The sequence below is a fragment of the Ochlerotatus camptorhynchus genome, unplaced genomic scaffold, assembly GCF_037179485.1.
Source record: "Ochlerotatus camptorhynchus isolate MF236.1 unplaced genomic scaffold, CSIRO-AGI_Acam_v1.1 ptg000246l, whole genome shotgun sequence".
NCBI classification, from domain to species: Eukaryota; Metazoa; Arthropoda; class Insecta; order Diptera; family Culicidae; genus Ochlerotatus; species Ochlerotatus camptorhynchus.
This window is the reverse complement of record NW_027040736.1, coordinates 2,185,376-2,208,743: the sequence shown is the minus strand read 5'-3', so window position 1 is coordinate 2,208,743 and position 23,368 is coordinate 2,185,376. Positions and strand designations below refer to the sequence as shown.

The 23,368-nt window shown below is 40.4% G+C and overlaps 1 pseudogene; it reads left to right on the top strand.

The window, feature by feature from the left end:
• Positions 1-492: 492 nt before the first annotated feature.
• LOC135704727 (uncharacterized) lies at positions 493-22,583 on the top strand (annotated as a pseudogene).
• The last annotated feature ends 785 nt before the right edge of the window (positions 22,584-23,368 follow it).

Here is a 23,368-nt window from a genome sequence, read left to right as displayed (position 1 = left end):
CGTAACCCATGTTATGGTTTCCATTTATTAAATAGTTCAGATAGGCTGGAAATGACATGTTCATAGTGAGAAAATGTACCATATGGGGCCCGTTCACTGATCAAAATCAGATTCACATCGTCAGACCCTGCCCAAGAATAAGGGGATTGACGATGACTTGTCAAGTTTTATTTTGAATTTGCGTTTTGCATTTAATACTCTAGTAAATCTCGCGTCCGTGCTCATTCACAACAGTGTGAGGTGTCAATACTCACTGGGTCATATGTCTTAGACCAAGCGCACTGGTGCGTTGTTAAACGCAATTTACTAACCACCATCATAACACGACACCGCACCGGCAGTTGCCAAACAGGTTGGGAAATAGAAACTTACCGTTTGGGTGAACAGTGGGTGTGCTGATTTGGCAACCCGATCCAACCCGATCCAACGTTGCTATTCGAAGAAACAAAACAAAACAAAGTGAAACGCCAAAAGGTTTCTACGAATCTCGAAGCTCGTCTAGCGGTAAAATTTGTTTTCAAGTGTTCTGTATTTAATTTGGCAGAAGTGAAACTAGTGCGAAAATGAGTGCGTCGAAGCCACGGGGAAAGAATTGGACCCATCTGGAAGATGAAGCGTTGTGTCGGGAATGGCTTGATGTGTCTCAGGACGCGATTGTTGGGACAAATCAAAAAGCCGAAAATCTGTACGGGAGAATCTACGAGAAATTCGTAGAAATTTGCACAGACAACAGCGTCACAGCCCACCCGGAACTACGAGCTCCAAGCGGCATAAAAGGCAGGTGGCATTTTATTAACAAATCCGTCAGCAAGTTTGCTGGATGCATGGCACAAATAAATGCTCGCCAGCGAAGCGGTGCTTACCCGGAAGACAATCTCAAAGAGGCGTTGACGCTGTATGCCACGAAAGAGAAAACACCGTTTGTCATGATGCACTGCTACAGGATTTTGGAAAATGTACCGAAGTGGCAGCAGTACCATATTCTGAAGGTATTTTTAATTTTTTATACTAGCAAACATCAACTTTAGGCCCCTGCACACGTGTGGAAAATCACGCATCGCTACTACCGCGGCAGCGAAAACGAGATTTAGAAATACCTATTTTCATAAGATTCGACGCCCACGCAAACGCGGCTGCGTTACCGTGTTTTTAAAAGTGCATCAACTGATTTGAATTAGGATATTTTAAACCGCACTCGCGTTGCCAATACGGTACTACTGCATGATGTGTCGGAAGTGTGCAGTGGGGTTTAAACCTTTAGAACTATTACAGCAAATCATTTGTTGCATTTCCATTTTATTTTGCAGGTGCCAGCCGTGAAGCGCTCAATTGAACAAGTCTCAAACGACGGAGTTGAAGAAATTGACCTAGTCGAAGTAGGAAAATCCTCCACGGGAATCAGTAATGCAATCGATCGGCCCAGGGGAAGAAATGCTAGTAAAATTCAGAAAGTTAATCGCTCGGAAACACTTGAACTCGCCAAAGCCGGTAAACTATTAGCTGAGGCTGCCAATACAAGGGCAAACGACGGTATCCAACGGACAAATCATGTCGGTTGATTTTAGCGAGTTGAGTGATGTTGCCAAGCAATACTATATGCTGGAGCAGCGTCGTATCCTGGAGGAAACATACCAAGAAGTGGCGTATGCTTCTGAAGAATCCAATATGGAACTCACGGATGCGATGTATGTTACTGAAGATCACGTCGGGGAAGACAATGACAACCCCGAGGAAAATGATGAGAATTATCATTATGATAGCTATGGTGAAGAAAATGAAATGCAGGAGTTAGAAGTTCTTGATCCTATTAGTGAGTAATTCATTAATAATTTGCACTGATCAAGAGGACTAATTTTAACGTGTTAAAATTTGTTGTTTTATTTATTGAATACTACTATCGGAATATGTTAATTGTATTTTTTAACATATTTAAAATAAACAAAATAATTAAATACATTGCCTGAAGTTGAAAAAAATATAATTTAAATTTTTGAGGATTATTTAGAATTCTTAAAGGCTCTTGATTGGGATTCCTGGGGAACCTTGGTTAATAATTTATGACAAATCATTCTGGCAGGGGAAACCACATTCACTCGTTTTGATGGATATTAAACATATAGGGAGGTTTTAATCAGTTTGTTCAACAAATATATGGTTTTTTTTTTTATAACATTAGTTGATTTCATTTTGATCGAGAAACAACAGAACAAACATGAGAACTAAAAAGTACAGTCAAGATTCGTATAGTACGGTTAATAGGGACCGCACTATTACGCATTAACGAATACACGTAGCATATGGGATTAGAGCTAATTGGAGACAAACTCTTATTGTAGGGTAATTTGAAGAGATAACTTCCTGGTGTCTTGTGAAAAGTTATTAAACAGAAAATTTTCCACCTTTTGGGAACATTTAGCATCCGGAAGGTCACTAGTCTGATCCTCCGGAAGACCCGGAAAATCCGTAAAAGTGGTCAATTCATGAAACTAATCCAAGAGCTCCGCGGTTTTTTCGAAACCGCTTATAGATGTCTTATCAGAATTAATTCGGAGTTTTGACCTGAATATGGATCCAGAGGACCACGGGATGGTCCTCCGGAAGATCCAGAACATCCGTAAAAGTGGTCAATTCATGAATCTGATCCTAGAGCTCAGCGGATTTTTCGAAATCACTCCTAGACGTCTTATCAGAATGAATTTGGAGTTGTGACTGGAATATGGACACTGGAGACCACAGTATGGCCCTCCTGAAGATCCGGAACATCTGTAAAAGTGATCAATTCATGAAACTGATTCTAGAGCTTTATGTTTTCTTTTAAACCGTTCATGGACGTCTTATCAGAATGAATTCAAAGTTGTGACCTGAATATGGACCCAGGGGACCACGGAATGGTCCACCGGAACATCCGGAACATCCTTAGTAAATTCATGAAACTGATCCTAGAGCTTCATGGTTTTTTTCAAATCAGCTCATAGACGTCTTATCAGAATTAATTCGGAGTTGTGACCTGCAGATGGACCCAGACGACCACGGGATTTTTCAATTCATGAAACTGATCCTAGGGCTCCTTTTTTTTTCAACACCACTCATAGATGTCTTCAGAAATTTGGAGCTGTGACCGGAATATGCAACCATCCGTAAAAGTGATCAATTAATGAAATTGATCCTAGAGCTCCGTGTTTTTTTTTTCGAAACCACTCATAGACGTCTTATCAGAATGAATATGAAGTTATGACTGGAATATGGACCCTGGAGACTAGGGATGGTCCTCCGGAATTTACGGAACATCATTAAAAGTGGTCAATTCATGAAATTGATCCTGCAGCTCCGTGGTTTTTTCGTAACCTCTCGTAGACATCTGATCAGAATGAATTTGGAGTTGTGACCAGAATATAGACTCTGAGGACCACGTAACTGAAACTGATCCTGTGGTTTTCTTCGAAACCACTCATAGACGTCTTTTCAAAATGAATTCGGAGTTGTGACTGGAATATGGACCCTGAATATCACGGAATGGACCTCTGGATGATCTGGAACATCCAAATACGTCGTGAATTGACTGATTCTAGAACTAGATTTTTTCGAAACTATGTATGGAAGTCTTATCAATATGAATTCGGAGATGTGAGCAGAAAATGGTCCCTGGGATCCACGGGATAGTACTCCGGAAGATCTGGAACATCTGTCGCGATGTATGTATGTACACACAAAAAACGAAAATTGTATCAGTAAAAATATTAACCTTTCAATTTAAAAGTACCCCAAAATTTGTTACTTGAACTATGAAAATATTTGAAACAACAAGGTTATTTTCAATCCAAAAGTAGATGTTTTGATTTTAACTTTTAGTTTTAAAAGTGCAGATTTTCAAATCAAAAATTGTTTTACTGTCAAAACAACTTCTTCGGGGGTAGGTTTCTACTCATTTCTGGTTAGTTTTTGAATAACGTGAGTAAATAAAAATAAAAACGCGCAAAACGAGAATTGAAAAGCTTGCTTTATTAATTTCATTCGACCAGTTTTCAAAACAAATCCCTGCTGCATTCACCGGATCATCCGTGAGCTAGACCGGCTGAAAATATAAATAAAATACGGCTATACCACAGGATCAATATGGTAAGTTTATCTACGATAATGCCTTGTTCAGACTAGAGAGTTTTTTACGATAATAGAATCGCTTTCTTTTCGGAAATTTCAGCATCAGTCAAAAGTAAGATCATCGTTCCGGATTGGGTCACACCGGACTCTGAGCCAGATGGCTGAAACGGTAGCACCACAGTTTAAGGTTGAAGCAGGGGGAGTGGATTGCATGGACGGCTCAACAGATGCTGACGAGGATGGCGGACAATTCCACAATTCAATATTTTTAATTTTTTTTTTGTTAGTTTTACATTTAAAAAATATATATATTTACGTAAAAATCAAAACAATGAACTTTATGTTTAAAAAGAAATAAAATTTTATTTGATTAACTACGCTCTCATTTTGAAATAAGATAAAATTTATTTTGACCTAACCTACTCTTAATTTGACAGTTCTACAATTTCATTTCAAAAGTAGAAACTTTTAATTTGACATTTATAAAATTTAATCATAAAAGTTGTGACTTTTAAAATCAAAGGATTCAGCATCTTTATTTTAACTGTTCATGTCTTTTGCAATTGAAAGTTTCTGACTTTCTACCAAAAAGAACCAATGCAAACTTTTAATTCTACCAACGGTTTTTTTAATTCTATTAACGTTTATTTTTTGTGTGTATGTCACGAATTAATATAGAGGCGAACAGAAATTGTGTTCATGTAGTGCAAAATATGTAAGTGTTTGTGAAGCTTACCTTCAATGACGTAAAACTCCACTTTTTTCATGTCATTTTTTATTGTACCATGTCTCCCTTTGGAATAAGTATCCCCACCCTCGCCTGCATTAAGGTCTAGCTCAAAGGACTAATACATTAACATCTTGATGATGAAGTCTGTTGGTTTGGACGGGCTAGATTTCAGAATTTATTGTTTAAAGAAAAATATAACAGGTAAGTTCAAACGATATAAGACGAACAAGCCTCGTTTATTATTGCTCATCTCCCTTCAGTTTCCAAAGGTGTTCAGTCAAGTCGTTTTGTAGCTGGTTATGAAGAAATGTATCATGAACTTTCTCGAAACGTGCTAGAAATGCTCCAAAGTCTACTTCACCCGTCGATAGAACAGGATTGGTATTGGCCGAGGTGTTGCCATCAAATGGCGTTGAACAATCTCGCTGATCTTCAATAATCATATTGTGGAGAATAATGCAAGTGCGCATGATTGATCCCAACTCTTCCTTATTCCAGAGTCTGGCAGGGTTTTTAATAATTTCAAATCGACTAGTCAGTACTCCAAACGTGCGTTCTACATCTTTTCTCGCGGATTCCTGCATTTCAGCGAAGTGCTATGTTGAAAAGAAACAATAAATTAAAAAATGAAATATTAGCAATGAAAATTTAACACCCATATTCTCGTTTTCGTTCGAACCGTTTTTCCACACCAAAAAAATGGTATACGGTTCGAACGACAGCAAGAATATGTATATCTACATACCTTTCGTTTATTGCCAACGGGTGATGGAATCGTTTGAACCAACGTGGACAATGGTGGATAAATTCCATCGGCCAGGTAGTATCCTGTGTTGTAGATGTGACCGTTAATTACATACTTCACAGGAGGAGCTTTTCCACTGTAAATATTGGAAAACAACGTAGATCTTTCCAGCACGTTAATATCATTATTAGATCCAGGCATTCCAAAAAATGCATGCCAAATCCATAGATCCTGGGATGCCACCACTTCAAGGATGATGGTCGGTTTCTTTTCTTTTCCTTTATATTGGCCTGCCCAAGCCGTAGGGCAATTTTTCCATCTCCAGTGAGTGCAGTCCAGGGAACCCAGCATTCCTGGAAAGCCTCGCTCTTCTCCGATACGCAACAACCTCTGAAGATCCTCACGGGTTGGAGAACGCAGATATTTTTCACCAAAGATGCTATTTACTGTCTGGCAGAATTCCCGAAGACAATTTCGTGCAGTTGACTCTCCCATCCGAACATATTCGTCGATAGCATCCGATGGAGATCCATACGCCAACTGTCGGATTGCTGCCGTGCATTTTTGTAGGTTTGTCAAGCCACACTTTCCTGTTGCATCTGGCTTTTGGATGAAATATTCGTTCCGCTCCAATGCTTTCGCAATACGCAAGAACAAACACCTACGCATACGAAAGCGTCTTCGGAACTGTTCGCTCGTATATACTGGTTCTTCTGCAAAATAGTCGTCGAATAGCCGTTGAGCTCCTTCCTCCGCAAACCTGTTTATATTTGGTCGTTTTCCAGGACGAGATCCTCTATGTTTTTCCCCTGATTCTGCTGCTGCCGTTGAAAGTGCATGAAACATTACCTGCTGGGCGAATACAAGTTCGTCGAATTCATCGTCACTCGAGTCCACAAAAATTTTAGAATCATCCATTGCAATCAAATATTTACTACACTTTAAGCTGAACAATGCATTAGGTCCTAAGTAACATTGACCGATTCTCTTCGTCGACTTTCTCTTTGTATCACCACGACCATGTAAAAACATTCATAGCTATTTCCAGCACACAGATCGATAACAAAAAACATCTAATACGACAAACTTAACAAGAAACGGTTCTGTGCTCAAGTTATTAACGAAAGAGAAAGTCGACGAAGAGAATCGATCAATGCTACTTAGAACATAATGCAATGTTCAGCTTGAATTGTTATTATCGTTTGTTTTTACTACGATGCGAAGTAACTAGATTGACAACCACCGGTGTGGAAACAGAGAGGTACTTTGGAAACCCTTTTATCAACGACCGGTGCAAAAATGGGTAGTTAAATATAATAGCAACGCCTTGCGTACTCATAATAGACATGCATTTACTTATGCACTGGTGCGCTTGGTCTTAGACCAGTTCCAGATTAGTTTGCTATTAATATCTTCTGCATCGCAGTTCGCGATAGATTACTGAATATGGGTTCTCTTTTCCGACAATAATAGTGTGAGGGAAGGGGGTGTGTTCTGGATCAACAATGGAGGGGGGCCCATCGGCATTTGTGGGCAGACCGTCCAAAGCCCATTCCTCACAGATCGGAGGCTGCTCACGCAGGCCAACACCATCTTCGTGTAGGTGGAAGTTTCCCCTATCCGATGATGGTGTTGGTTTGCGTGGGTGGCCTTCGCTTTGTGAGTGGGGGGCTTTGGAGCGGTTTGTTTACGAGTGCTGATGGGCCCTTTTCTATTGTTGATCCAGAGTTAAACGTTGCGATATGAGAGCGAATAGAGGCAAATAAATAGGGAAGACAACACCATGACCCAAATACAGTATGCAAAAAAAGTTTATCCACCCCCCTACCAATTTACAATTTGTTTTGTTTTTCTGGTGAAAATCAGTTTAATTTTATGAGTGTTCCTCCTTGATTTATCAATTTATGTTTATTTATCACATTGCCATTGAAAATACGGCGTTTATATCTTTTCTTGAGATTTCATGTGATAAATTATGAAAAATTGTAAAAAATTACGCAAAAAAAGTTTATCCACCCCCAAACGGATACTATGATTTAAGTGTGTTTTACAGAGTTTTAGTGTGTATTCTGCAACTTTATCGAATGTAAACATTGTGTCTATCTGTCATTTAGTGCTCTTGGAGTTTTCGTGCTCAAAATTTCAGTTTTGTGTTCAAAATTGGAAGTTATTTGTTTCAAAATGCCCAAAAAAGATCAAATATCGATCAGAATCCGAAATTTGATTATTGAACATCACAAAACTGGCAAAAGCTACAGTGATATTGCCGATATTGTCTAGCTTCACAAAGATACGGTCGCTAGAATTGTGCAGATGTTCAAAAAGCGTGGTTCTATCTCACCAGCTAAGCGATCGGGGCATCCTTCAAAGACAACTGGTCGAATTGACAGAGCTATCGTGAAGAAGGCGGAGCTGGACCGGGGACTATCAGCTCCGAAAATTGCGAAACAGATTGAAGGCGCGTTTTCCATTCCACTGACATCAAAATCCGTACGAAATCGTCTTCATAAGAAATGTCTTAAGGGCAGCGTAGCTCTTAAGAAGCCATGGATGTCCGCAATTTTTTAAAAAAAAGATTGAAGTGGGCCCAGGACCACATTTGCCAGTTTTGTGATGTTCAATAATCAAATTTCGGATTCTGATCGATATTTGATCTTTTTTGGGCATTTTGAAACAAATAACTTCCAATTTTGAAAACAAAACTGAAATTTTGAGCACGAAAACTTCAAGAGCACTAAATGACAGATAGACACAATGTTTACATTCGATAAAGTTGCAGAATACACACTAAAACTCTGTAAAACACACTTAAATCATAGTATCCGTTTGGGGGTGGATAAACTTTTTTTGCGTAATTTTTTACAATTTTTCATAATTTATCACATGAAATCTCAAGAAAAGATATAAACGCCGTATTTTCAATGGCAATGTGATAAATAAACATAAATTGATAAATCATGGAGGAACACTCATTGTTTATTGTTGCCATACATCAACAGGCTGGCTGTAGCCCAAATGATGTTAATAATACTAATCATAAAAATAATAATAGTAAAATTACATGTCAAATAATCACAGAAAGAAAAACAAAGCAACATGGTCAGAATGTAAAAAAAAACATAAATGGAAATACACTAATTTTCTCTGTCAGTCACTGCGGCCGGCGAAAACAGATGAGAATCTCCGACGAAGCGCATCACGTGTGAGGTGAAAGTCGAATACAGATGCGACTCTATTGAACACACGCTGTAGTCCACAAATCGCACCATATGCCCCGTAGTTCGTGCGACGCAGTGGCAGTCTCAGCATGAGGTTGTTACGGAGTGGTCGGGGTTGCACGTTTAGGTCAATTTGCCTTAGGATAGCCTCACAATCTATTCGTCCCTGTAGAGTGTCGGCGATAATCAAAGCTCTGTTGGTGTCCCTTCTAATCCGGAGAGGTTCAAGGTTTATCAGTTGGCAGCGACTTTCGTAGCTGGGCAGCCGAAGCGGATCTCTCCAGGGCAGTCTACGAAGCGCAAAACGAAGAAAGCGACGTTGAACAGATTCGATTCTCTCGGCACCATTGTTGTAATTCGGATTCCAAACCGCAGAACAATACTCAAGCGTCGATCGTACGAGGGAGCAGTAAAGAGATTTTAAGCAGTAGACATCGGTGAAATTCTTAGCTATCCTGAAGATGAATCCTAAAGTCCTAGACGACTTATTGATGACATAAGAAATGTGTTGCCTGAATGTTAGCTGTGAATCCAACACCACACCCAGGTCTTTCACCTGATTCACGCGTTCGAGTGTCGTTCCAAGCAGGTCATAGCTGAATACAATCGGTTGCTTTTTTCGTGAGAACGTTATGGCAGAACACTTTGCTGGGTTCACTACCATTCGATTTAAAGTACACCAACTGGCAAAGACATTAAGCTGATGTTGAAGATTGTGGCAGTCAGCGATCGAGCAAATTCGTAAAAATATTTTGAGGTCGTCTGCATATGCTAATCGAGGTCCTTCGATAACCAGGTTCACGTCGTTGAAGTAGAGTAGAAAAATCAACGGTCCCAGATGGCTTCCCTGCGGTATACCTGATGTGGCAAAGAAGCTAGCTGATTTGCAATCTCCTATAGCAACCATAAGTTGGCGACCAGTAAGATACGAACGGAACCAACTCAAAAGATTTCCGCTCACCCCAAGCCTGTCAAGTTTAGCAATCGCAATGTCATGATTCAACTTATCGAATGCCGCGGATAGATCGGTATATATAACGTCCGTCTGTACCCGTTCAGTCATACTATCGGTAATGTAGGATGTGAGGCATAGCAGATTGGTGGTTGTAGAGCGACCGCCAGTAAACCCGTGTTGATCAGCACTCAGATACTGCTTGCTGTGAGAGAGCAACGGTTCCATAATAACAAGCTCGAATAGTTTCGAAACAGCACTCAGCGCTGATTAAACTGATTTTCACCAGAAAAACAAAACAAATTGTAAATTGGTAGGGGGGTGGATAAACTTTTTTTGCATACTGTAAATAACCAATGCATGCGGCTCACACTTAACTTGTTCTATTTCTTTCTTTCTTCCTATCATGTACTAATATTAACTGCCTGAGGACAAATGGGAACACGAGCAGAAGTTCAATAGGAGAAAAGTAACAAGAAAATTCGAACAAGAAAAGAAGAATTAAACTTGCACCGGCAAAAGGAAGCAGACAGAAAGGATCATGCCGGTTGGAGACAGCCAATGTATACTGGACGAAGCTTGTATCTAGGAAAAGTCGTATGTGCAGGAAACCGTAAGTAGGATAAGAATCGTAAAAGGTGTGTGCTTGCTTGATAAGATCCTAACTTTACTTTAAATACACGGTAGGAATCGAATATCCATTTATGATTAAGGTTTTGCCCATTTTTCAGTGGGAGTGGCAATACTCATTGATGAGTGATTTATCGTACCCATTTATTAGTAACTGTTAGCAGCTAATGATTAATTGATTTACCTATTTTAGAATTACCAATACATCACATCAGAACCTCATTTCCTTCAATTACTACTCCGTCGCAGCACACACCTTATATGGATCGCTAACCTTTATTTAGTTTCAGCATTTTCGACATTATAATCAAAAGGTGAGTTTTAAAAGTATAATTACCATGCATATAGATAAGTTAATGTACCAGAACCTGGACGGACACGAGCCTACCCAGGGGAGGACCCGGATACGACCACCCATGTGTGTCTAGAGTATCGCACGAGCTGACGAGTGCAACGGGAAGGACAGTAGGTGTATAGACTAGGGGGTTGGTCCCTAGATAAGCCTTCTTAGCGGAAGGCACAGCCCATGCACTGAACAATTACAATTTACCTACTTTACTTCGAAATGGGTACTTTTTCACCCATTAATGGGTACTTGCCAGTTACAATAAAGACGGTTAGACGTAAACTTGCAGTTTTATCACACTTTTTAATAAGTGAAAACGCGCTTATTAGTCCAATTTGGTTGGAAACGCGCAATATTAACTACAACTTTTGTTAACATTTCAAATCCGTATCTCTTATGCATGACAAACCAGAGCGAACCGAAGCCACTACTGTTTTTTAGTGAATGTATTTTACATTCACTGAAAAACAGTAAAAAATTCTGCCCGCTCTAACTTGTGATGTATAAGAGATACAGATTTGAGTAATGAGCAGAAGTTGTAACTAATAACAAAACATACTAAAGCTGTATACATCATTTTGCGGAATGCTGTTGATGAAAAAGATTAGAGGCAAATGAATGTAAATGAATGCATGAAATGAATGTAAATGATTTTCCATGCCTGCTTCCCTGTTTTCAGTGTAGCGCCGAATCCTTCCGACAAAAACTTGTTTTTGTTCATTGGTGAGGCAATAAACACCAGCTTCTTTTGAATATCTGAGAGAATATCCAATAACGTATTCAACTTTCCCTGAAGATCTACAAAATTCCCTTAAGTTCTTAAAGATTTCCACAACTTCTACGAAGTTTCCTGAACTTTTTCCAAGTTGACATTGTTTTCCAAGATCTTTTAATTCTACTAAGCTTTCAGAACATCTACGAATGCTAACCGAAGCTCCACAAAACTCTCAAATGTTCAACGAATATTCCTGAACATCCGAAATGTAAACTGTTTTTAAACGAAATTAATTGATTTTTTTGTTTTAATTAAGATCTTTCACGAAACTTCCTAACCTGGAACGAGGATCCATGATGTTCTTAAAAGTTTGCTTATAAGTTTTTTTTTTTGATCTTATTCGAAATCCCCTGAGCTTATTCAAAATTCGCTGTACTTCAATTAAATTTTATGTTGTTCCTCAAATTGCTACGTAGTTTTCTTAACTTCCACAGAGTTTGTTGTACTTCTACGAAATTAGCTGCATTTTTACGTTCCTCGTTGTTTTTCCGCAAAATTCTATGAAGTTTCCTGAACTTGTATGAAATTCTCTGAACTATTCAAAGTCAATTAAACTTCTACAAAATTGCTTGCATATCTACGAAGGTCACTGAAGTGCGTCACAAAAGTTAGCTGAACTTCTGCTAAATTTGCTGCACTTTTAGAGAGTTTCCTGAACGCAGTTCTACCAACAATCAATACGAAACTAACGATTTTAAATTGGCTCACCACTTTAGTAGCCTATTGGTCCCAAGCAAACGATTAACGTACCCTATTCTAGTTGAAATTCTATTACTACACTATGTTTGTTTTGATTTGCTATGAAAGTTTGACAGATAACATCAGGGGTGTGTGGATTCATGCAGAACATGCAGGGGTGAGTGAAATAGCTTGGGACTGCTTGGGACCGTTGTTCTGGTACTGAGTGAGCCAAAAATAATAATGATTTTCTTCGGGACCCAGTGGTCTTAGAGTTACCTCTATGGTTCTACGCAGTTTCCTGAGCATATACGAAGTTTTCAGAACTTTTACGAAGAACAGAACTATTACGATGCCCCTCGAATTAAAAAAAGTTCGCTGAAATCAAATGATGTTTCCTTGACTTAAGGACAACCCGAGCAAAGTTTGAGATCAAATTGAAATCTAAATTTGATGTTGTGATTTCGCTGATAATGATTGCTCAGGTTGCTGTCGTTTTGGTCGTTTTAACGGTTAAAATATCAAAATTGAGAGCAAAAAAATCTTCCTGTGACATCACATAGAAAACTATTTCTGCTATCAGTGAGAGCAAACTGAAAACTAAATTTGATATCAATTTTTCCTGTTGATAACAAAACAAGTATTCAATTTGATGTTATGCTAAGGCAATGAAAACAAACCCGTAACAACATATTGTTGAAGAGCAAATGTACAGCAAAATGAAAACAAAATTTGGTATCAAATTTGTGAATTGCGAAACTGAAATCAAATTATGATTTCAGTTTGATCACAGACAAACAGACGTAACTCTTTGAAAAACTTGTTCTTGAAAACATAGTATCTCAAAACATATAACCTCAGTAACGACATCTCTCTGGCTTCTCGCGGAAAACAAGCTTGCTCGCTAACTCGTAAACAATATTGCATAGAAGTTCTATAGAATGTATAGAAACGTCAAAGTGATCCGATGCCAGCGCTGCGGCGAGTAGTTCGCGGAACTGATAATATTCAAATCAACCGTTAAATGCATGAACGAAGATACACAATGAACTGTTACGTCTGTTTGTCTGTGGTTTGATGTTGATATCAAATCTTGATTTCAATTTGCTGTCATTTTGATGCTGGACTTTGCTCGGGAACCCCTTCCCAGTCGTTAATTAGAAAAGTAGAAGTGAAGACAATTCTTTCAAACATAACCTCACCCGACTAGCTCCTCTACCCGAGCAAAGCTGGAGATCAAATTGAAATTAAAATTTGCTGTTATGATGTAACTTATTTTGAATACTCCAGTTGATATCATTTTGGTTGACTTAACGGTTAACACAGCAAAAATGAGAGCAACATTTTACACTGTCGAATCAAACGGAAAACTAATCCTGCTTTCAATTAAATCAATTTGATTACTGATTTTGCATTAATAATGTATAACTGAATACGAGCCTGGCGTAAATGGTTAGCATCCATGCTTCTCCCGCTGGAAGACTTGAACTCAAATCTTAACCCGGCCAAGTCACGAATAACCTAAAATGTGTTAAACAAAACAAATAAACAGATGAACTTTATTTAAATTTTAAGCAAGACAGTTAACAGCAGAACTTCAAATTAAGTTGCTTTCATTTAAAAAGTCTTGACTGCATAATGAAAGCACACTATGATATCAGACTTCTGTCGCGACAATTTAAATCAAAATGAGTTTTCATTATGATAGGAACTGCAAAGTTTAAAATCGATTTGCTTTAATTTTGCTAACCGACTTTGCTCGGGTAGCCTATTAATAATTGTCGAGGTAATTATGTGGAAAAATGTATAACCATAGAATATGACATTGCAATAGCCAAGTAAGGATATCGTTAGAAATGCTAATCATGATCCCTTTTATACCTGCGCCATTTTTAACCTGGGAAAATTTAGATTAGATCCATTTACCAAGAATCTGACTAGATTCTACTCATCAGATCAAAACTAGTTTACCCAGATTTTGACAACGCCTTAATGGATACAAGAATGGGTGTCATCTACCCAGTTAATAACAGGCCGTAAACCAAGCTGACTAAGTAGGACTATCACTTTAAAACTTTTATAATACATTACAGGGTTGCTTCCACTCACTTGCTATAAAAAATGTTTTTCGGAATTATGAAATCATTAGATGTTCTTATGATATTTTGTATTTGTAAATTAAAAGAAGAAGTTTTAAAGTATGTGTTCGACACGTCCAACGATTTTACATGGACATGGAGGTTGACGGTACTGAAGCAAAGGGTTATGTTTAATTTCTTTATATTTGCAACGATGATTATTTCCTATGCTTCAGTATTGCTCAAACGATTAATTCTTGGTTAGAACTTCCTTGATGAAATCGGCTGCTTCATGCAGCTGAGCAATTCTGATTATAGTATCAGATTTGTTCTGTATACAGAGGAACTGGGAGGGCTTATTAAAAACTTCTCACTAATAAAGTAATGATCTGCTTGTAAATTTTGCATATAATTTTATTAATATTGATTCCTTTAAAAAAATAGCATTTTGTGCAAAACAGGACACAGTTGTTAAAATCATCGACTGAAAATTAAGCTTTTAACATCATATATCAAAAAAAATTTAACGAATTTACTTTTCGTATATTTTTTAGATATTTTACTTGATGAATCACAGTTTAACATTCTATTGAGATTTTGAGACCTTATTTCTGATGTAACATAAAGAAATAATCATTTGAAATACCGCATCCCTTTGCATTATCTACTTGCAGGGGTTATGGTTTGTCTACCATGGGGTGCATTTTACCCCAATGTTGTGTTGCGTTTTGGCCATTGTTGTCGTGCGTCTTGCCCCAATGTTGTGGTGCATATTGCATCATGAATCAGGCGTTTTGCCCCGCTATCATTTTGGAAACAATTTATAAAATACCTTGAAAGTCATGGATAATCATCCTTTTGTAGTTCTAAATCACTCGATCTTCGTAGAAAACATGGTATTAAACCAAACGCCATTACTTTTTTCTTGATTTTAGCTTCCATTCGCCAGCAATTGACGATTTTGCTTAAACGGTGCGTTTTGCACCATCCTACCCTACTACATCAACATTTCCTTCCCTATCCCTAGTTATGGTAAAGATGGGCGTGGCCGGGAATAGCGACAGTCATGCTTTTGTTACTCTTGTTTAGATTGGAACCAATGTTTACTCCTCAGCATTATTCCTGAAAGTAGTCTAACTGAGAATTTCAGAAGAGACGTGAGTGTCGCTAGTATCCAATCTACGAAGTATATCATAACAACGCTAACGCTAACGCTAACGCTAATTGGTGAGGCAATACACACCAAATTCTAGTTTTAATGTTCGGTAATTTTTTTTACGGTTTTGATCTGTAAAATTTAATTTCTACTGAGTGATCTGTAAAATTGCTTTAATTTTCTTCTGTCTGTCAAAAATAACTACAAGTTTTCGGTAATTCCCATGAAAATATTACTGAAAATTTGCATCTATTTTATACCCCGTACAGACTATGGATTATATCATGTAATATAGGCTGTCTTGCAATGAGCACTCATACATCTAGTTTTCACTGGAAATCCTATGTATGAGTGCTCATTGCAAGATAGCCTATATTACATGATATCAGCTATAGTCTGAACGTACTATTACCGATGTAGTTTGTAAGCCATGAAATGTAATTTAATCTAAACTGTTCAGTAAAAGTTTTACCGATTTCCAGTGAACAATTTATAAATACTGACGAAAAATGTAAACAATACAGGAGTTCAGTAATTATTACTGAACGCTTCAGTTAAAATCACGCCTGTCAAATCTTCGTCAATTTTGCGGCCGGATGTGGAAGTAAGGGATCTTTTCAGTAAGTACTATTTATATTATCTTTTTTTTTATAATGCGTTTATTTTTCCAGGCTCTTTTGCTATAGCTTTGCGGAGCCAATATTCATTGATTAGATTACAAAATTACTTAAAACTAACGTTAGTGAAGCGGGGGCCGATTACTCGCGGCTATCTCGAGGTTAGGGGTGACAAATTGTAACAAATTAATGGCAGGGTAGGGATTGTGAACACAAGGTTTGGAGAGCAATGTGCTCTTGATCTCGAACTAAGCGACACTCTGATGAAAAAGACAAACATGGGGGTACACCGATGGGCAGCTAACAACTTGGGAGAACACAAGATGACACTAACTACTAAATCCTCAGATCTATCCGTTTTAAAAACACATAAATTACATTCAAATAGTCAGTGTTCACTCGGCTGTCGACAAAAGCAGGCCACTGTGCTACGCGATCGTCTGTTTTCTCGGCAGCAACCATTGTGTGGTCCTCCTCATTGTTCTTCATCAGCAGTTCTTTCGGTCGATGCGTCGTCGACTTTGGAAAGCAACCGTTTCGTGATGAGTGTGTGAGTGCTGACCACGTTTTACGTCCATTGCTGCAATGGACGCGCTCTGACCCTCGTTGGCGTAACTGCCATTCAATGAAACTACTAGAAGCGGCTCCAGTTCTAATGGATGAGGCTTTTTGGATAGCGGAAGATAAAGTGTTTATTGTGTTGTACCTTTTGACTATAGTTTTAAGATGTATTGTATAGTGAACAAGAATCCTCGGCTCTGTAAAGTTAATTCGGTTGAGCCTTATCAAATAAATTAATAAACAAAAAAAAATCAAATAGTCGAGATCTCGGCTCGCCAAGACATCTCTAACGGGTATCGCGGGTTGTTTTCCTCGGGCCCTGAGGGATGTGGATAAATCAGATCTGGCAACACGGTGTAGGGTACACGACCAAACAACATGCTCGATATCGTGATAACCACTGCCACACGCACATAAATTGCTGCCTGAGAGCCCAATTCGATAGAAGTGCGAGTCTAACGAGCAGTGATTGGACATAAGCCTTGATATAACGCGTATAAAGTCGCGGCTCATGTCCAACCCTTTGAACCATGGTTTGTTCGACACCTGTGGGAGAATAGAATGTAACCATCTTCCCAATTCACCATCATTCCATTTGTGTTACCAACTGATGAGGACTTGCTGACGAGCAATGGAGAAAAATTCGTTAAAGACGATTTGTCGCTCAAAAATATCGCCTTCCAACGAGTCCGCTTTCTCATTACCCGGAATTGAGCAATGAGATGGGACCCAAGCTAAGGTGATAGTATAGGAGCAGTTAGATAAAGCACTCAGTTTAGATCGTATTTCAGGCAGGAAATACGAGGAGTGCTTCATCGGCCTCATTGAACGAAGGTAGGTAGTGAGGCAATTCGCTCTACTGCGTAAAATATAGCTGCGAGTTCCGCAACGTATACTGAGCATGGTTTCTGCAGTTTATAAGAGGCGCTATGAAATTGATTAAATACACCAAATCCAGTGGAAGCATTTATGGTTGACCCATCTGTGAAAAATCTTTTATCGTTACTTACATGGTGGTACTTGATTGCAAAAATTGAGGGAACAACCATCGACCGATTTCTTGCTTCATGGTCAGATCAAAATTTACAGAGGAACTATAGAAGGCTTGAAAGCAATCAAGATTGGAGGTTAATGAAGAAGGGCCAACCTCCAGCGTCATGTACTCATAGTACAAACTCATGAATCTTGTTTGAGGATTTCGGTCGAGCAGCTTCTCAAAGTTTTCTATTATCAATGGGTTCATTACTTCACAACGGATAAGAAACCGGAAGGACAGTTCCGCGAAACGATCTGTCAGTGAGAGAACACCCGCGAGTACTTCGAGGCTCATCGTATGCGTCGAGTGCATACAGCCAAGCGCGATTCGGAGGCAACGGTATTGAACCCGTTGTAGCTTCAGGATGTGTGTTTTTGCCGCGGATTGAAAGCAGAAGCTACCGTACTCTAGGACCGACAAGATGGTTGTTCGATACAACCTGATCAGATCTTCCGGGTGTGCTCCCCACCAAGTTCCAGTAATTGTACGAAGACAATTGATTCTTTGTTGGCATTTTTGTTTCACATACGCAATATATTTTCCCCTCGTGCTTTTGGAATCGAACCAGACACCTAAATACTTGAAAGATATACTTTGAGTGATTGTTCTACCCTTTAGTTGAAGCTGTAACTGTGCAGGATGATGCTTCCTAGAAAAAACAACCAACTCAGTTTTCTCCGGAGAGAATTCGATACCCAGCTTCAAAGCCCAAGTAGACAAATTGTCTAAGGAAACTTGCAATGGTCCTTGCAGGTCCGGTGCACTTGGTCGTATGACGGACACAACGCCGTCATCTGCAAGCTGCCTTAGCGAGCAATTTTCATCAAGACAACCATCAATGTCTTTTACATAAAAATTATAAAGAAGGGGGCTTAAACATGAGCCCTGGGGGAGACCCATGTAACTAATTCGTGAAGTTGTCGAGTTTCCATGAGAAAAGCTCATATATTTCTCAGACAACAAGTTGCTCAAATAGTTGTTCATAATTGGTGAAAGCCCACTATCGTGGAGTTTACCGAAAGGACATCTATACAAACAGAATCAAAAGCCCCCTTAATGTCCAAGAAAACTGAACCCATTTGCTGTTTTTGCGCATAGGCCAGTTGAATTTCAGTTGAAAGCAACGCAAGACAGTCGCTCGTTCCTTTGCCTCTCCGAAATCCAAATTGCGTATCTGAAAGTAAACCATTTGACTCGATCCATTTGTCTAGACGAAAAAGAATAATTTTCTCCAACAATTTCCGTATACAGGACAGCATCGCGATGGGACGGTACGAGTTATAATCCGACGCGGGTTTACCGGGTTTTCGAATGGCGATAACTCTTACTTGCCTCCAGTCATCCGGAACAATGTTGTGCTCCAGAAATTGATTGAATAAGTTCAACAAGCGTCTCTTCGCGACTTCTGGGAGATTTTTAAGCAAGTTGAACTTGATTCTATCCATTCCTGGAGCTGAGTTGTTACATGAGAGGAGAGCAAGTGAGAATTCCACCATCGAAAACGGGGAATCTATTTCGTTACTACCCGACGGACGATCACGAACGTTGGTTTGAACCGACACCGAATCCGGGCAAACTTTCCGCGCGAAGCTGAATATCCAACTGTCTGAGTACTCCTTGTCTTCGTTGACCGGTGATGACGCGTTTCGCATTCTCCTGCCGACATTCCAGAGTGTTCTCATGGAAGTCTCACGCGACAAACCATCGACGAACCGACGCCAGTAACCGCGTTTTTTGGCTTTAATCAAGCCCTTAAAAGTTTTCTCGAGGTCGGTGTACCGCTCGAAATCCCCGACCTTACCGTGTTTGCGGAAGCGTTTAAACGCGGCGGACTTCTCGCTGTTTGCGTCGGTGCAATCCTTATCCCACCACGGAGTGAGAGGTCGTTTGCGAACGGAACCACCCGGAACGCGTTTCGTCTGTGCTTGAAGAGCAGAGTCAACGATAAGTCGCGATAAAAAGGAGTACTTATCCAGCGAAGGGAGTATCTCAACCGAATCAGTACCACCGAGAACAGCGGACGCAAATTTTTGCCAGTCGATGTTTTTCGTGAGGTCGTACGCGATGTCAACCGAGCGAGTGGAAGATGAACCATTGGTAATGGAAATTTTGATTGGCAAGTGGTCACTACCGTAGGGATCTTGAATTACTTTCCACGAGCAATCCAACGATAGTGAACTCGAACTGAGGGAGAGGTCTAATCTACTTTCTCTTGCTGGAGGTTTGGCCACTCGTGTTTCTTCCCCAGTGTTTAGAATTGTCATATTGAAGTTATCGCAAAGGTCGTATATCAGGGTTGAGCGGTTGTCGTCGTACAGTTCCCCCCAGCCTGTACCGTGGGAGTTAAAATCTCCTAAGATCAACCGAGGCTCAGATAAAGCTGAGCAGATATCAGAGAAACCTTGGCGAGAAATCGCAGTTCTTGGAGGAAGATATACTGAGGCAATACTGAGGCTTTTACCTCGAATATTTACCTGACATGCGACAACTTCAATGCCTGTCACGGAAGGCAGATCGATTCTATCAAAGGAATGGAGCTTATTAATCCCGAGAAGCACCCCTCGAATCTGCTCGATCAAGGCGAATAATGTTAAAATCGTGGAAACGGAGATCGGTGTCTGAAGAAAGCCATGTTTCACAAAGAGCAAATGCATCACAAAGTGAGTTGTGAAGTAAAAATTTGAATGTGTCAAGTTTCGGTATAAGACTTCTACAGTTCCACTGAAGAACAGAGATCATATCCCCGACCTCATTCGGAAAATTATCCATCAAAGGATATGATCGACGCAAGAAAGGACCACCTAGAAGCTAGTTGCTTCAAAAGAGTTTTCACAAATGGAAGCACTAAATTAATAATGTTCCTAGTTGAGTCAGAGACGTTCAATATATTGAAGATGCTCTCCACAATTCCAGAAAACGTGAACATGGCATCATGTTCTTGCTGGTTGTTCAGCTGTTTTTCTGGCTGAAAAACTGGGATATCTGGGGTTTTAGATGATCCCGGAAGTGGCGGAAAGTCTTTGTTAAAATTACAAACATTAAATCCCGGTGGTGGGGGTTTTGCTACATTTCCGCTACCTCTTAAATTTGTCAAGGTAGGTTAAGAGTCCATACGAGAGGCCTTACGAGGTTTTTGGGTGACGTTTGTTTTGGACCGCTTTCTCGTGTTGCCTTTAAAGACAAAAGGACTACTCTCACCAACCTCTGAGTCAGAGCCCTGATCATCATCTGGCAGGAGGTGGAATGTGTTGCTGCTTTTTGGGGTGGGTTGGGAAGATGAAGCGGTCGTTTTCAAAATTTCTGCTAACGAGCGCTTAGAGCGAGCTTGCAAAGACCGCTTTAGTTTTTCTCCCTGCTGTTTGTACTTCGGGCAATACCTCAGTGCATGCGGAGCATCCTTACAGTAAACGCATTTTGGGGTAGCATGACAAGGACCCTCCGTATGCTCCTCCCCAAATTGATCGCACCGTGGTTTGTTGGAACAAAAGTCCGCGGTGTGATCTAGTTGTTTGCATTTCAAGCAATTCATTACCCTCGGTACAAACAAGCGTACAGGTAGCCGAACCTTCCCAATTGTGACGTAGTCAGGTAACCCTAATAAAAATTGTATGGTTAATTTGCTTAACGACGTGTTCTGGGTATCATACAAACCATTTGTGGAATAGTTCAATGATTTGGGTTATCGTTCGTTTATGGTTATTTTTTTTTAGGGAATGCCGATCCTGAAAAGGTCACACGAAACGAATCTGAGAGGGTATACTTTTTGTTAGTGCCTATGAGCGACACTGACTGCAGTTGAATGCAGTCCAGTATCTTGACTTTCGGGAGGGCACGATTTTTGAAAATGCCGAAAGATTCGACTTGTAGGAAATCCTCACAAGTCAGACTCGATTCGGTGACCACTCCTTAAATTTCTACGTCACAACTGGGGACGTAGACTCGATATTCGATCGAAAAAAGCTCACAGGCAACAATCCGGTTTGCCTGTTTCAGGTCATCAACGGTAACGCGCAGTTTGTTTGACGTTACCTTAAAGATATCGGTTTCGGCCGAAAAATGTTTTGTCAGATCCTTCGAAATCCGAGAAATATTCAAAGGTTTTTGTTTGGGCCGGAAAAAAAACAACCCACGGACCTTTTGAGTCGCTTGGGTAAGCTTTATGGCGGGGGGTCGCAGAAATTTTTAAGGGAACGGTTGGAGTAGGGGGAACAGGTGGACGAGGGGGCGATGGTGGAGAAGGGGGGGGGCAGGGGGTGAAGGAGGTTGTTGTTTAGACATCACCTTTGGGTAAGCTCCAATGCTCTTTTTGGGGTCCGAAGTAGAATCCCCTGAGGTATCCATTTCCTCTTCAGTGAGAAGCAGATTTTCGAATGATAGTTACCGCTCAACTTCCGAGCCAAGCAGACGCTTTTACGCTACAGCTAATTCTGGAAGTCGATCCCAAGCTTAAATTCTTTTCGTTTCGCTGCGTTATCTCATCGCCGAGCCGTTGTGTGTTTCTGCGTACTACGACTCTGCGATGGTGCGCCGCGAGAACACATTCCGCATAGATTATGCGGCTTTGCCATAAAAACCGAACTATGCGAAGGTGCAAAATTTCGTTGGAACTGTTCTGGGCTTAAAGCCAGGTGAAGTGATACGCATTCAGTGTAGCCGAAGTCTCGGATGTGCTTTCGTGAAGGTCGTCGACCTGGCGTTGGCACAAAAAGTGTGCGAAGAACACGACGGAAAACACGAAGTGATAGTGGAGGGAGTGAAGAAGATCCCCCTGCGAATAACGATGGAGGACGGAGCAGTGGAGGTGAAGATATTCGATCTGTCTGAGGACGTGTCGGACGATGCGATCACAAAATTCCTATCCGCTTACGGTGACGTCATCTCAGTGCGTGAACAGATGTGCGGTGGCGATCAACAATATCACAATTTCCGAATATCTCCACTGGTGTTCGGATTGCGAAAATGATTGTAAAGCACAACATTGAGTCGTGGGTCTTCGTAGATGGTGAATCGACGTTCCTATCTTATTTTGGCCAACGTCAAACCTGCCGACACTGTCGGGAATTCATCCACATCGGCGCGTCTTGCGTACAGAACAAAAAGCTGCTTGTTCAAAAATCGTATGCCGATGCCACGAAACAGCCAGCAGCAATGTCAACAAAAACAATTGCGAAGCCGCCAGCCTCAAAACCAGCGTTGCCGAGTCAATCTACGTCGGGACTGAGATACCCGCCACCGAAGAAGCAGAAGCAGCAGCAGCAGCAGCTGATGCCGGTACCTGCAACAAAACCGATCGACACACAATCGGAACTACATTTTCCACCGCTTACTACCCCGATCATACCCATATCGGGTTCGAAGCAACCATCGGATAGCAGGTCGTTGTCTAATACTTCTGGTCAACAACCTCCTGTTACTGGCAAAGCCGATGGCAACGAGACAGACGAATCAGCAATGTCAACCAACAGCACACGTTCGAGAGGGCGCCGCCAAACTAGGAAACGGCGAGACGGCAGCGACGACGAGCGAGATCAGGACTTTTGAAAATGGATCAGTTCGCCAGTTGCAACGTTGCCACCATAAATATAAACACGATCACCAACGAAACGAAACTCAACGCCCTCCAAACTTTTTGTAGAACGATGGAACTCGACATCGTTTTTCTGCAAGAAGTGGAGAACGAGCAGCTGTCCATTCCTGGCTACAACCTCGTCGCAAACGTTGATCATACAAGGAGAGGAACGGCGATAG